The sequence below is a fragment of the Triticum aestivum genome, chromosome 2D, assembly GCF_018294505.1.
Source record: "Triticum aestivum cultivar Chinese Spring chromosome 2D, IWGSC CS RefSeq v2.1, whole genome shotgun sequence".
Lineage (NCBI taxonomy): Eukaryota > Viridiplantae > Streptophyta > Magnoliopsida > Poales > Poaceae > Triticum > Triticum aestivum.
In genome coordinates this window covers 5,420,903-5,435,308 of record NC_057799.1, presented here as the reverse complement: position 1 = coordinate 5,435,308, position 14,406 = coordinate 5,420,903, and positions in this window count along the sequence as shown.

The window sequence follows — 14,406 nt, the reverse complement described above, 5'->3', positions numbered from 1 at the left end:
ACACATGTACTAAGTTTCCGGTTAATACAATTCTAGCATGAATAATAAACATTTATCATGATATAAGGAAATATAAATAACAACTTTATTATTGCCTCTAGGGCATATTTCCTTGAGAGGACAATTATTGAGTAGGGAGCGGTACCTTTGATAAGTCTTAACACGACATTCACCTAGTTTTTGGTTGAAGTTCACGATCATGCGCCTCGTTCCAAAAGTCTTCTTTTGCGGGTGAAAATGGGTAAATAGTGCACTAGACAATTTATCCCAAGTGTCAAAAATACATGTGGGGTGAGTTAATACCAATCTTTCGCTTCGGCGGACATTGAATGACCGAAAAGCTTAATTCTCATACCATCACAAGTAAAGGCTTTTAATTTAGAAGTTCCACATTATTTTTCAAATTGCTGCAAATGTTTATACGGATCCTGAGGGAGTCCTGGATTAGGGGGTCCTCGGACAGCCGGACTATATACTTTGGCCGGACTATTGGACTATGAAGATACAAGATTGAAGACTTCGTCCCGTGTCCGGGTGGGACTCTCCTTTGCGTGGAAGGCAAGCTTGGCAATTCAGATATGTAGATCTCCTCCCTTGTAACCGACTCTGTGAAACCCTAGACCCCTCCGGTGTCTATATAAACCGGAGGGTTTAGTCCGTAGGACAACAACAATTATAATCATAGGCTAGCTTCTAGGGTTTAGCCTCTACGATCTCTTGGTAGATCAACACTTGTAATACTCATACCATCAAGATCAATCAAGCAGGAAGTAGGGTATTACCTCCATCGAGAGGGCCCGAACCTGGGTAAACATTGTGTCCCCCGCCTCCTGTTACCATTAGCCTTAGACGCACAGTTCGGGACCCCCTACCCGAGATCCGCCGGTTTTGACACCGACATTGGTGCTTTCATTGAGAGTTCCACTGTGCCGTCACGATAAAGGCTTGATGGCTCCTTCGATCATCGGCAACGATGCGATCCAGGGTGAGGTTTTTCTCCCCGGACAGATCTTCGTATTCGGCGGCTTCGTACTGCGGGCCAACTCGCTTGGCCATCTGGAGCAGATCGATAGCTACGCCCCTGGCCATCAGGTCAGGTTTGGAAGCTTGAACTATACTGCCGACATCCGCGGAGACTTGATCTTCGACGGATTCGAGCCCATGTCAGGTGCGCCGCACAGTCACGACGAGCATGACTTAGCTCTGCCGTCGGACGGTGTTCGGGAGATCACACCTGCGGCTACTCCGGCCCTCAATCCGGAGCAGATCGTGCCATCCGAGGACGGGTGGATGGACCCCGCCACGGAGGCCGCACACTCAGTGGCGATAGAGCCGAATACTGACTTCACCTCCTATGAGACCTGTGTCATCGGACCCTTGGATTCGTCCCCGGCCACAGGCTCCGAACCGCTTGCGTCCGTGCCTATCGAATCTGATTGGGCACCGTTCATGGAGTTTACCTCCGCGGATATCTTTCAGCACTCGCCCTTGGGCGACGTGCTAAATTCATTGAGGTCTCTCTCCTTGTCAGGAGACCCTTGGCCGAACTATGTCCGGCTTGAGTGGGAAGCGGACGACGAAGAAATTCGTTCCCCACCCACCACCCACTTAATAGCCACTGTCGACGACTTAACCGACATGCTTGATTTCGGCTCTGAATACATCGACGGTATGGACGACGATGCAGGAGAAGAACAGGAACCACCGCCCACAGGGTGCTGGACAGCCACCTCATCATATGATATATATATGGTGGACACCCCCAAAGAAAGCGATGGCAATAAGGCAACGGAGGATAATCCCCCTGAGAAGCAATCTAAGCACCGGCGTCATCGGCGCCGCTCTAAGACCCGCCATAGCAAAAGTAGCGATACCGGCACAAGAGACAATAACGCTACGGATAGTGCCGAAGACGAAGACAATCCCCCCCCCCCCCCAGCCAGGCTTTGAGCGGGAGGACGGGCAAGCTAGCCCTAAGGAACAGGCGACAGACGGAGAATCAGAGGATGACAATTACATGCCCCTCTCCGAAGACGAGGTGAGCCTCGGCGACGAAGAATTCATCGTGCCTGAGGATCCCGTCGAGCAGGAGCGCTTCAAGCGCCGGCTTATAGCCACAACAAAAAGCCTGAAGAAAAAGCAGCAGCAGCTTCAAGCTGATCAAGATCTGCTAGCGGATAGATGGACCGAAGTCCTGGCAGCCGAGGAATACGAACTTGAGCGCCCAACCAAAAGTTACCCAAAGCGCAGGTTGCTACCCCAACTCGAGGAGGAAGCATTAAAGCCTACACTACCAGCGTATGATGCGGCTGACCGGCCACCTCGTGGCCGAGACAAAGCGGCATATCAGCCCGAAGTCCAGCCTGCACCCCGTCGCCAATCAAACAAAAACACCAAGGCCTGGGGCTACACGCAGGACCTGCGAGACGTATTGGAAAACAAAGCAGGACATACAAGATCGATCTACGGATCACGGGGGCGCGCCCCAACGCGTGACGACGACCGTCACGCCAGATATACTAAAAGCAAATTCGGCCGGGCCGAATACAGCAGACCAGACTCATATGAACTGCGCCGTGATATAGCCCGGCACAGAGGCGCCGCACACCCCCTATGCTTCACCGACGAAGTAATGGATCACGAATTCCCAGAAGGGTTTAAACCCGTGAACATTGAATCATATGATGGTACAACAGACCCCGCGGTATGGATTGAATATTTCCTCCTCCACATTCACATGGCCCGCGGTGATGATCTACATGCCATCAAGTACCTCCCACTAAAACTCAAAGGGCCGGCTCGGCATTAGCTGAATAGCCTGCCGGCAAACTCCATTGGCAGTTGGGAGAACTTGGAAGACGCATTCCTTGACAACTTCCAGGGAACTTATGTGCGACCACCGGATGCTGATGACTTGAGTCACATAACCCAACAGCCCGGGGAGTCAGCCAGGAAATTCTGGACTCGGTTCCTAACTAAAAAGAACCAAATTATCGATTGTCTGGATGCCGAGGCCCTTAGCGGCATTTAAGCATAACATCCGCGACGAGTGGCTCGCCCGACACCTCGGCCAAGAGAAGCCGAAGTCCATGGCAGCCCTCACGACACTCATGATCCGCTTTTGTGCGGGCGAGGACAGCTGGCTGGCTCGCAGCAACAACACATCAAGAAATCTTGGCAATTCAGATGCCAGAGATAGCAACGGCAAGCCATGTCGCAATAGACACAAGCATCGCAACAACGGCGACAACGCCGAAGACACGGCAGTCAATGCCGGATTCAGTGGCCCTAAGTCCGGTCAGCGAAAAAAGCCGTTCAAAAGAAGCAATCCGGGCCCGTCTAGTTTGGAACGCATACTCGATCGCTCGTGTCAAATTCACGGCACCCCCGATAAACCAGCCAACCACACCAACAGAGAATGCTGGGTGTTCAAACAGGCCGGCAAGTTGAATGCCGAAAACAAGGAAAAGGGGCTGCATAGCGACGATGAGGAGGAGCCCCGGCCGCCGAACACAGGAGGACAAAAGAAATTTCCTCCCCAAGTGAAAACGGTGAACATGATATACGCAACCCATATTCCCAAGGGGGGACGGAAGCGTGCACTAAGGGACGTCTATGCGATGGAGCCAGTCACCCCAAAGTTCAACCCATGGTCTTCTTGTCCGATCACTTTCGATCGCAGGGACCACCCTACCAGTATCCGTCATGGCGGTTCTGCCGCATTGGTCCTTGACCCCATCATTGACGGATTTCACCTCACTCGAGTCCTTATGGACGGTGGCAGCAGCCTGAACCTGCTCTATCAGGATACAGTGCGCAAAATGGGTATCGACCCCTCGAGGATCAAACCCACAAAAACCATGTTTAAAGGTGTCATACCAGGTGTAGAGGCCTGTTGCACGGGCTCAATCACACTGGAAGTGGTCTTCGGATCTCCGGACAACTTCCGAAGCGAGGAGTTAATCTTCGATATCGTCCCCTTCCGTAGTGGCTATCACGCACTGCTCGGACGAACCGCATTCGCCAGATTCAATGTGGTACCGCATTATGCATACCTCAAGCTCAAAATGCCAGGACCTCGCGGGGTTATAACAGTTAATGGAAACACAGAGCGCTCGCTCCGTACGGAGGAGCACACTACGGCCCTCGCAGCAGAAGTACAAAGCAGCCTTCTGAGGCAAACCGCCAATTCGGCGATAAAGCCCCCGGACACCTTCAAGCGAGTCTGGAGTACCCTGCAACAGGATCGCCCGGCACGTCCAGAGCTCGCCTAGCAATTCGGCCTCCATCCTAGTCCCAGTCAAGCGGCGAAAATTGTGCCGCGCGCACATAATTACGCACTCAAGATACCATGGGCATAGGCGGAGGCACGGCTATGGCACGGCCCACAATGCGGCTTAACCGCCTCAGGACCCGAATATCTTTACCATTTTCTTCCTTTCAGGACCCTATTCTCTGAAGGCCCTCTCCGATAGCCTGATTATCGGACCCATCACGGGAAGGAAACACAAAGGAAGCAAGAAGCTTTGACGTACAAGGGAATTCCCAGGTGATCTCTGATAACGATCGCTATACCTGTTTTACATACCCACACGCAGCTTGCCCTTGGATAGGACATGTCAAATAGTCCTATTTTTGCTTATTGCACTACTTGTATACATACGCTTTGACGTATCATTTAAATAACAATGTACAACGTTAACTTATTATTGCATTTCTTCATCTTTTTTCCCTCTCTGCTTATTTACGACAAATTGCACCGTACATTCTGGTACGTCCAGTGCGCCAGGGGCTTCAGTGTACCCCATAACACGACAAGAAAAGTCCGAACACTTTCGACAGTGCGGCACCCCGAACTTATAGCATTATATGCATCAGCTCCGAATCATGTCTTGGGTCAATAGTTGGGTTTGCCCGGCTCCCATGTTTTGGCACCTTACGTTCCGCTATATCGGCTAAGGTAGCACTGGGAGAACTACTGCGATTGTGTCCCGGTTCTTCCGGACGAGCACCTCAGTAGAGAAAGCCGAAAACTGACTGTCATGATGCGGCGAGAGCTGGTCGCTGTTCGAGAGGTCTCAAATCCTTAAAGATTTTTTCCGCTTCGGGCGAGGAATCGGCCTTGTCCGATTTAGGCGTATATAGCGCCCCAAGTTCGGCCTTCCGAATACTAGGGGCTTCGCCAAAATTTAAAATTGTAGACTTCTATGGCTAAGTGAGAGTGATAAAGCTGTATAGTCCGATTGCCTTGTTCGCTGCGCTAAACACCTCCTTAAAGGACAATTTTTTTTGGATAAAGTGTGTTTAAGATTTATCCTGAAGACCTCAGTACTAGTTACATGGGGGCAGAAGCCGACGACTGGCCAACTCTCAGATTTTATAAACGGCCGCACAGAAGGTAATATTTTAAATCGACAAGCGTTATATAGCGCACATGAACTCGTTTTCATATTACAGGATCACATGAGTACATTCATTCAAATATTACATCCTTAGCACATTCCTCCGCCACAAGGCGGGTACCCTTCAGGACACTGTCATAATACTTTTCGGGGTGGCGATGCTCCTTGCCCTCCGGTGGCCCCTCCTTCACCAGCTTTTCGGCATCCATCTTCGCCCAGTGCACTTTCGCACGGGCAAAGGCCCTGCGCGCACCTTCAATGCAGACGGACCGCTTTATGACTTCAAGCCGTGGGCAGGCATTCACAAGCCATTTTAACAGGCCGAAGTAGCTGCCGGGCAGGGGCTCGCCAGGCCACATCGGGACTATGAGACCCTTCATGGCCAGTTCGGCCGCCTTGTGAAGCTCGACCAGTTGCTTCAGCTGGTCGCTCAAGGGCATCGGATGTTCGGTCCCAGTATATTGAGACCAGAACAACTTTTCCGTCGAGCTCCCTTCCTCGGCCCGGTAGAACTCCGCGGCATCCGATACGCTGCTGGTAGATCTGCGAACGCTCCTGGAGAGCTCCGAATTCGGGTAAGTAAAAGGAAAGTCTCCTTCACATGCTTGCTTTGCATAATGAATGCCTTACCCGCCGCTATCTTCTTGACCGCCTGAATCTCCTGGAGGGCCTTTTGGGCTTCGGCCTTGGCATTTTGTGCGTTCTCGAGGGCCTTCGCAAGCTCGGACCCCTGCGTCTTAGAGTCACGCTCCAAGGACTCGTATTTCTTGACGAAATCCTGGAGCTCTTGCTGGACCTCGCCGACTCGGGCCTCTTGCTTCTCGCGCTCGATGCGCTCCTTGGCCGTTCTGTCTTCGGCCTCGGACAGTGCCTTCTTCAGGGCCGCCACTTCGGTCGTGGCCCCTAGCAAAATTCATGATGATCCCATGATCTAAAAACCACTTTTTCTTTATCAATATACAGACGGGGTATCACATACCTTTGTTCTCTTCGAGCTGCCTCTTGGTAAGGCCGAGCTCTTCCTCGGACCGCTCAAGGTCCCGCTTCAGTCCGGAGACCTCTGCAGTACGAGCGGCAGCGGCCAGCAGCGAAGCCTGCTTATTCACATAGACATATTCTGATTAGACTCCTGTGATTGTTATTTGATCCTCTGTTCGGCCTTTCTTTCCGAACACCAAACAGAGCATCAGGGGCTACTTTCTATGCTGTGATATTTTCTCATAATTTGATTACTTACCTCAAAGCCTGTTAGGAGGCTGGCACAGGCTTTGGTCAGTCCGCTTTTGGCGGACCGAACCTTCTCGACCACCGCACTCATGATGGTGCGGTGCTCTTCGTCAATGGAAGCGCCGTGAAGAGCTTCCAGCAAGTTGTCCGGTGCCTCTGGATGGACAAAGGCCATCGGCACAGACAACTCGCCCCCCTTAGCGAGGGGTCGCCTGTCAGAATCCGGAACCACTGGAGGTTCCGGCGCAGTATCTGGCTGGGGGCCAAACTTGCTGCGGCCCCTGTCAACAGAACCCATGGGAGTCTTACCCCCCATGCGCCCGGCGTCTGCGAAGTCGCCTTGGGGCGCCTCCAGAATTATCTCCCCTTGGTCCGGTATCCTCTGAGACAACACCTCGATGTCGTCCGTGGGCCGGGGGGAGGTGGCTGTCGGGAGTGAATCGTTGTTCATCGCCGACTGGCCCAAAGACCCATCCGAAGAGGATACGTCGATGTGGGCTTTAGACGGACTGCACGATCATGTTTGACATGATAAGAAGCAATAAAACAAAACGTACCAGAACTATTATCGTATCCGGATACTTACGACTTCGCCAGGGGCTTGTCCCTGGGCAACCACTCCTCGTCGTTGTAAGCGGCTGTTGTGGAGTGATCCGGAAGGAGGGTCCTTCCCTTCTTGGACCCTTCGGCCTCCCCAGATGGGGCGGCCTTCCTTTTCTTGTCCCCCCGGTGGGGGGGGGAGAACTTTCCTCTTCCTCCTCCTCGTTTTCGTGGGAGGAGTGTGCCTCGGTGTTTTCGGACGATGAGTCCGATACAACCTTGCGCCGGAGACCTTTGCTGGTCCCCGCGGCCTTCTTCTCCGGCGCCTCATAGGGCGTCGGAACCAGCATCTCCGTTAAGAGAGCCTTTGCTGGATCTTCGGGCAGTGGAGCCGGACAATCGATCCGCTCCGTTGTCGCTACCCAGTCCTGTTAAAATGGCGTGGAGGCTCAGATCCCTCACACGATTATACTGGGAAAAGGAACATCTTGTGAGATATAAAGAGCTTACTGGATTGGCAGGGCGCTTTGCGCTGAGTCCGCGATCCTCGGTAAGGGGAGGAGGTACCTCGGCGGCCTTGAACAGCACCTTCCAGACGTCTTTGTGCGTCGTGTCGAAAAGCTCTAGTAGCGTCTGGTGCTTGGCCGGGTCGAACTCCCACATATTGAATGCCCGTCTTTGACATGGAAGGATCCGGCGGAAGAGCATGACCTGTACCACGTTGATAAGCTTGATTTTCTTGCTTATCATATTTTTGACACAGCTCTGGAGTCCGGTCAGCTCCACTGACGAACCCCAGGATAGGCCCTTCTCTTTCCAGGAGGCGAGCCGCATGGGGATGCCGGATCGAAATTCAGGGGCCGCCACCCAGTTGGTGTCGCGCGGCTCGGTGATGTAGAACCACCCCGATTGCCACCCCTTCACGGTCTCCACATAGGAGCCTTCGAGCCAGGTGACGTTGGGCATTTTGCCCACCATGGCGCCTCCGCACTCCGCTTGCTGGCCGACCACCACCTTCGGTTTCACGTTGAAGGTCTTCAGCCACAGGCCGAAGTGGGGCTTGATGCGGAGGAAGGCCTCGCACACGACGATAAATGCCGAGATGTTGAGGATGAAATTGGGGGCCAGATCATGGAAGTCCATCCCGTAGTAGAACATGAGCCCGCGGACAAATGGGTGGAGGGGAAATCCCAGTCCGCGGACGAAGTGGGTGAGGAATACAACCCTCTCATGGGGTTCTGGAGTAGGGACGATCTGCCCCGCATCTCGGAGCCGGTGCGTGATGTCTGCGGCCAGGTATCCGGCTTCCCGGAGCTTCGTAATGTCCTCCTCCGTAACGGAGGAGACCATCCACTTGCCTCCCGCTCCGGACATGTTTGGAATGGCTTTGCGGAGAAGATGAGAACTTGGGCGCTGGAGCTAGAGTGATTGAGAATGGGTGGGCAGGGGAAGAAGAAGGCGTGGGTGAAAAAGAGGAATCCTTGTCCCTTTATAAAGGCGGTAGAAACTGTGCGCCTCCCCACTTGCCCCGTAAAATCGCTTATTCCCCAAGCGTCGCGATTGATGGCACGGTTGGGTTACCCATACCCGTATTGATGAGAATCCCGTGATAAGGGGACACGATCTCTGCTTCGACAAGACGTGCCAAGGAAACCGCCTCGCAACATGTGCAGCAGCTGGTTGAGGAAAACGGTTCGAATAAAGACCGGGTCGTGGCGTGATGTCACGTTATGAAAAGTTGTCAGCAGATTGGATTGTGGAATATTGCACTCCCTACGGTGGTATATACGTGGAATTTTTTTTGCAGAGCCGGACACGATCCTTGTGTTCAAAATCTTCTATGGAGTATTCGGAGAAGGAACCCGCCTTGCAATGCCGAAGACAATCTGCGCGCCGGACTCATCGTCATTGAAGCCTGGTGGCTACTGAGGGAGTCCTGGATTAGGGGGTCCTCGGACAGCCGGACTATATACTTTGGCCGGACTGTTGGACTATGAAGATACAAGATTGAAGACTTCGTCCCATGTCCGGGTGGGACTCTCCTTTGCGTGGAAGGCAAGCTTGGCAATTCGGATATGTAGATCTCCTCCCTTGTAACCGACTCTGTGAAACCCTAGACCCCTCCGGTGTCTATATAAACCGGAGGGTTTAGTCCGTAGGACAACAACAATCATAATCATAGGCTAGCTTCTAGGGTTTAGCCTCTACGATCTCGTGGTAGATCAACTCTTGTAATACTCATATCATCAAGATCAATCAAGCAGGAAGTAGGGTATTACCTCCATCGAGAGGGCCCGAACCTGGGTAAACATTGTGTCCCACGCCTCCTGTTACCATTAGCCTTAGATGCACAGTTCAGGACCCCCTACCCGAGATTCGTCGGTTTTGACACCGACAGATCCTCCATATCATCACGTGTGAATTTAGATTAATTTCATAACTCTGTTCGGGTCTCGGCCCCAAGGATGCGAACATTTCCCTTATTACCTCCTCTCTTGCAAGTCTCATGTGATCCTGTATAGTCATCTTAGAAGACATGATGAGTAGATTTTTCTTCTTCTTAATCTCAATAACGGTAAGAAAAATAACAACAAATAAAATAAATTACGTGTGAGTCGGAAGGTAACGTCAAGCGTTGTGCTCCCTGGTAACGGCGCGTGAAAATGATTGATGTTCCGCAAGAGCATAGAATGTTGTAGCACTTTCGTGATAAGTTCAGTGTCAAACCCATAGGGACATATATGAAGACACGACCAACCCGACAATTACGTTGTTATCTACGCAGTTACGTTCGCACCAAATCGTAGTTTAGAAATAGCTTATTCTATGGGTTGCCAAGAAAGCCATAATAAAGGGGGTTTCAACTGAACTACAAACTAGAGCATAAACTAAACTAAACTAGAATAGAGAATAAAATTATCGGTTGATGCGTAGCAGCCCCCCTCGAGGAGTTCGCATGGACAAGCGAGCTCCAGCTCTGGTGTGTGCAAGCCCCAACGGCTTTTCTTCCCTGCTGCGAGCTTCTCAGGGACGCATGGTTCTTCTCGATGGAGAATAAAACGCAAGAGAGGTGAGGGAGATGGGTCGCTGCATGTGGGGCTAGCTCGGTTGGAACCCACGACATCTCCATATCCTTCCCATATTTGGGCTGGATATATATGAGGATTTATGGACTGGCTGGACACGTCCGAACAAAGAGAGGGTTGTGGTTGGGTGTTATTTTTTTTCCTTCTCTCTCCTGTCCGGGCAAGAACCGGGCTGTCCGCATGGATGTTTAAGAAGGATTTGAGGAGTTTGACTGTAGATGCTCTGAGGACATGAATAAGTACAAGATGAATATGATACGAGGGATTTTAATTAAGCACTAAAATATAGTTTAAAAAGTATGGATAAAATCCACTCACGAGGAAACCAACCTTTTCAACTGCCCCCTCAGTTGTGATTTGGAGTTGAATTTAGTCGTTTGAAGCCATGGTCGTTTGCTTCCGGCTGGCTGCTTTTTGGTGGTATCATACCGTGCAGTGCAAGTGGTGTTGGTTCATGGTTGGTGGCAGACTCGTCCCTACGTTGCTTGCGCTCAGCTGTAGTCCTTGTCTTGGTATTCTGGTTTGGGTCGTTTGTGCCGACTATAGTTCAGGCTCTCACAGTGGATGTTTTCTTGCTATGTTGCCCCGCGTGTCACTCTTTTCATGTTCTAGTTTCTAGGTTGTTTGTGTTGTCTAGGTGGGTCGTGCCTCTGTGGCGATGCATGGGTCATACCTTTGGCGCTCTACGCATTCTTCTTTCTTAATGGAATCACATGCAACTCTCCTACATGGTTCGGAAAAATATGAACATGATAGGATTTCAAACTCACTTTGATGTGATTTTTTTTTTCAAACTGATGTATTGGTTTCCATGGATGTGTCCAAACTCAGGAGATCAAGAGCTTCCTCAATTGTAGTGAACTTATTACCGCACATGGAGAGCAGCATCGCCGCTCGAGGAGCAACACTGCCAACCCTAAACATCACAGTGTGCTTCTGTTCATCTCTCCGGTGCCATCCTCCGCCAACTCCTCTCTCCTGTAATGTTTGGGTTAGGTTTTCTTTTGCATTTTTATTTGTGAAATTGATTGGTTCGTGAGTGCATGATCAATTCAAAATTGATGATGTGCTCTTCCTGTTTTAGTAATTCACATTATCATCATTCGGAATTATTCCACTAGCTTATATCGCGTCATAATTCACTATTCTTCCACTGTATGTTAATTATGAGATATTCCACTGTGTTGCATGTCGTTCTTAAATAGACGGTTTGTACCAAACATGCATGGGAATGTACATTACATAGCCGAAAAATAGAACCTGCAGTAAATATCCATTCCTTTGCCATGTCCTGTTTCATATCACATTAACAACCTTGCTATACGTACGATGAATTCTTGTCCAACACTCTGTACGATTAGAGAAAACCATAGATGATTCAGTCTGTGGGCCATAGTATTTAGAGATGATCCCCTTTCTTCTTGTATTGTTGTCTGACGAGAAAGCATTGTACGCAGAATTCCTGTCCAACACTCCGTACGATCAGAAACAACCATAGATGATTCAGTTTCATGTTTCACTATTGGACGGACGTATAGGGGGGATATGATCACATCTCGTTTCATGTTTCTTACCATACAACCTCAAGGATTGGCTGCACTATTGGTGTACATGGACATCGCAAACCAGTGTAGTTTTCCGGTTTTTCCGGTCACCACGAAGCGGTAAGTGGCGAGTGAGAGCCAATCACCATCACAAGCAAATTAAAAGCGGGTAAAAGATTGCAGTTGATGAATACTGCCCCAAATTTATTAGGCAAAAAATTGTAGTCACAACGCATGCATGCATGCATGTACGCCCTGCATCTATATATATAAGACCACTTACTCTTGTCTTAAGCCATACATGTTGAACTAAGACAACATGAACTAAGACAACTAAGGGAGTATATATATATGCACTCACATCACAATAGTGAGTACATGAATCAAGTAGCCGGGGACGGGGAGCAGTTCTTGAAGCAGAGGCAGTGATTGATGTATAAGCAGGTTCCTTTTTCCCAGCCCTCGGCTCTGCAGGCCTTGCTGCAAGTGCCACGTATCACGCATATCCCTTTCCACTTCTTGCTCCAGTCATTGAACTCACAGCCTTTCAGTCCCACCTCTTCTGCATCTACAAAACCAAAAACAGCAAACATAGCCACGAATTAACAATCAATAAGGAAATTAGTCAGTTTGTGGGTCGATGGTGGTCTTAATCCCTACCAGATGACCGGACAAATAGCGCCAGCAGCCACAGACATATCAACAGCTTGGTGCTTCCCGACACTCCTTTGCTGCCACTGTTCTCCGGGTAACATGCCATATCGATGAGGTAATGGTATATATGTGTGATTTTCTTTCTAAACGAAGACGGTGAGTTTATGAGCATCTCGTTGATTCATATTTATAGGAAAAAGTATGTGAACATTGACATGATTATTCTGACATATAATTAATGTCTAGCAGCAACGCTTATCCTAACATATAATTAATTTCACTTCTAATTATATATGCCTTATGCCTTATCCTCAAGTCTAATTTTAGTTCCAATGTACTATACAATGGTTGATGACCTTCTTTAGCGAAAATAGCTAAAGATAGTAGAGATGGCAATGGGTACCCATTACCTGCGTATCCTGCGGGTAAAAACCCTATTAGGGTAAGGGTATGGGATAAAAATTTACCCATGGGTACTTAAATGAAAAAATATCATACCTATCGGGAAGAGAGGGTATGGGTATGGGATCGTACAACCCATGGTGCGGGTATTTTTACCCGCAGGTACCCATATACCCTATCGGGTGACGGATATGGAAAAAAGTTGTACCATTGATGGGTATGGGGATGGGTGATAGGTAAGTTCAGGGTGGACGGGTAAGGGTATGGGGAGGCTCCACCCGTACCCATACCCTGCGGGTGCCATCCTTTATACTGATATTCAGTTTAGGCAGCTATAGATAAATATTTTGGTCAATATTTTATATAAAATAATTGCTTCACGCGGGTCCGGCTCAAAACCACTCGGACAACGCCCAGCCTTTCACACCTACCAATGCAAATTTAGGATTAGGAACACGCTCCAGTCACTACTACATCTGAAATGCGGAACAAACGTAGGGTAATCCTCTTTTTGGCGTACGCAGAGGCTGGACATGATTGGGGCTCGGGTCCCCTTCGTCCTCTCCCGCCGGCTCCGAGAGGAGGAAGGTATCCGCCTCTTCGGCCGCCACCGTTGTGCATGCTGCAGAGTAAGTGCTATAGGTATCTGCGGGCATGGATATCTCGCATATCGCGCGGACGCGGCGTTGAAGTGTAAGGAATCTTGAACAAGCTGCGGAGAGTTTGGACTTGACAAAGTAAAGGGTCGACCCGCTCCCGCTCGGCAACGGATATTGGCTCAGTCCACCAAATGGGCATGGGACCCTAAGCTCGCCTCGGGCAGGGAATCCTCTGAGTTGCAAAAATAACCCACGAGATCGAGGCCAACTTTCGAGATCGGCGAGCTTCCCAGGAGGATAAAAGAACTCAAGCCAAACTCTCGCGCAGAAATGGAACCGTGCGCACCCCGCCACTTGGCTCCATCGTCGACTGTCTGGGAAGATTCTCCGCAGCATTGGGGTTGAGGTGATGGAGAAATAGATCCTACACCTTGCCTAAAGGCCTAACAACCGACCTAACATAGGGGGGAGGGGGATTCCATGTTGCTTACCGGCTTCGGAGACGACGACGAGGAAGGGGGGTGGCATGGCTGAGTTGAGGAGGACCAGATGGTGGCCAAGAGGAAGGGGAGAAGCAGCTCCTGCTGCCGCGTCCGTCGCCTCTGCCACCGCCACTTGCTCATATCTGAGTCACCGCCGCCAGTGCTAAGAATAGACGAAGTGCTTCTCCTAGAGCTAGTGGCGACCGAGTAAATGGGGCGGTGAGGCTAGATTTCGCGTCGTCCTGCCTCGGCTGGTTTCCATCTTCCGTCATCTCCACTCGATTTCACCTTGCACCGTCGCAAACGCGCTACCTCCCTTTTGCGCTGCACTCAGCCTGACTCGCTGGAAACTGCCGATTCGAGGGTTTCCAGCGAGTCAGGCTCTGGGCAGCTTTAAGGTTCGTGCCGATACGAGTCAGGGCTCCCCGTTTGCAACTAAACACGTTTTTCTTAGCTCAACTCAGCCTGGT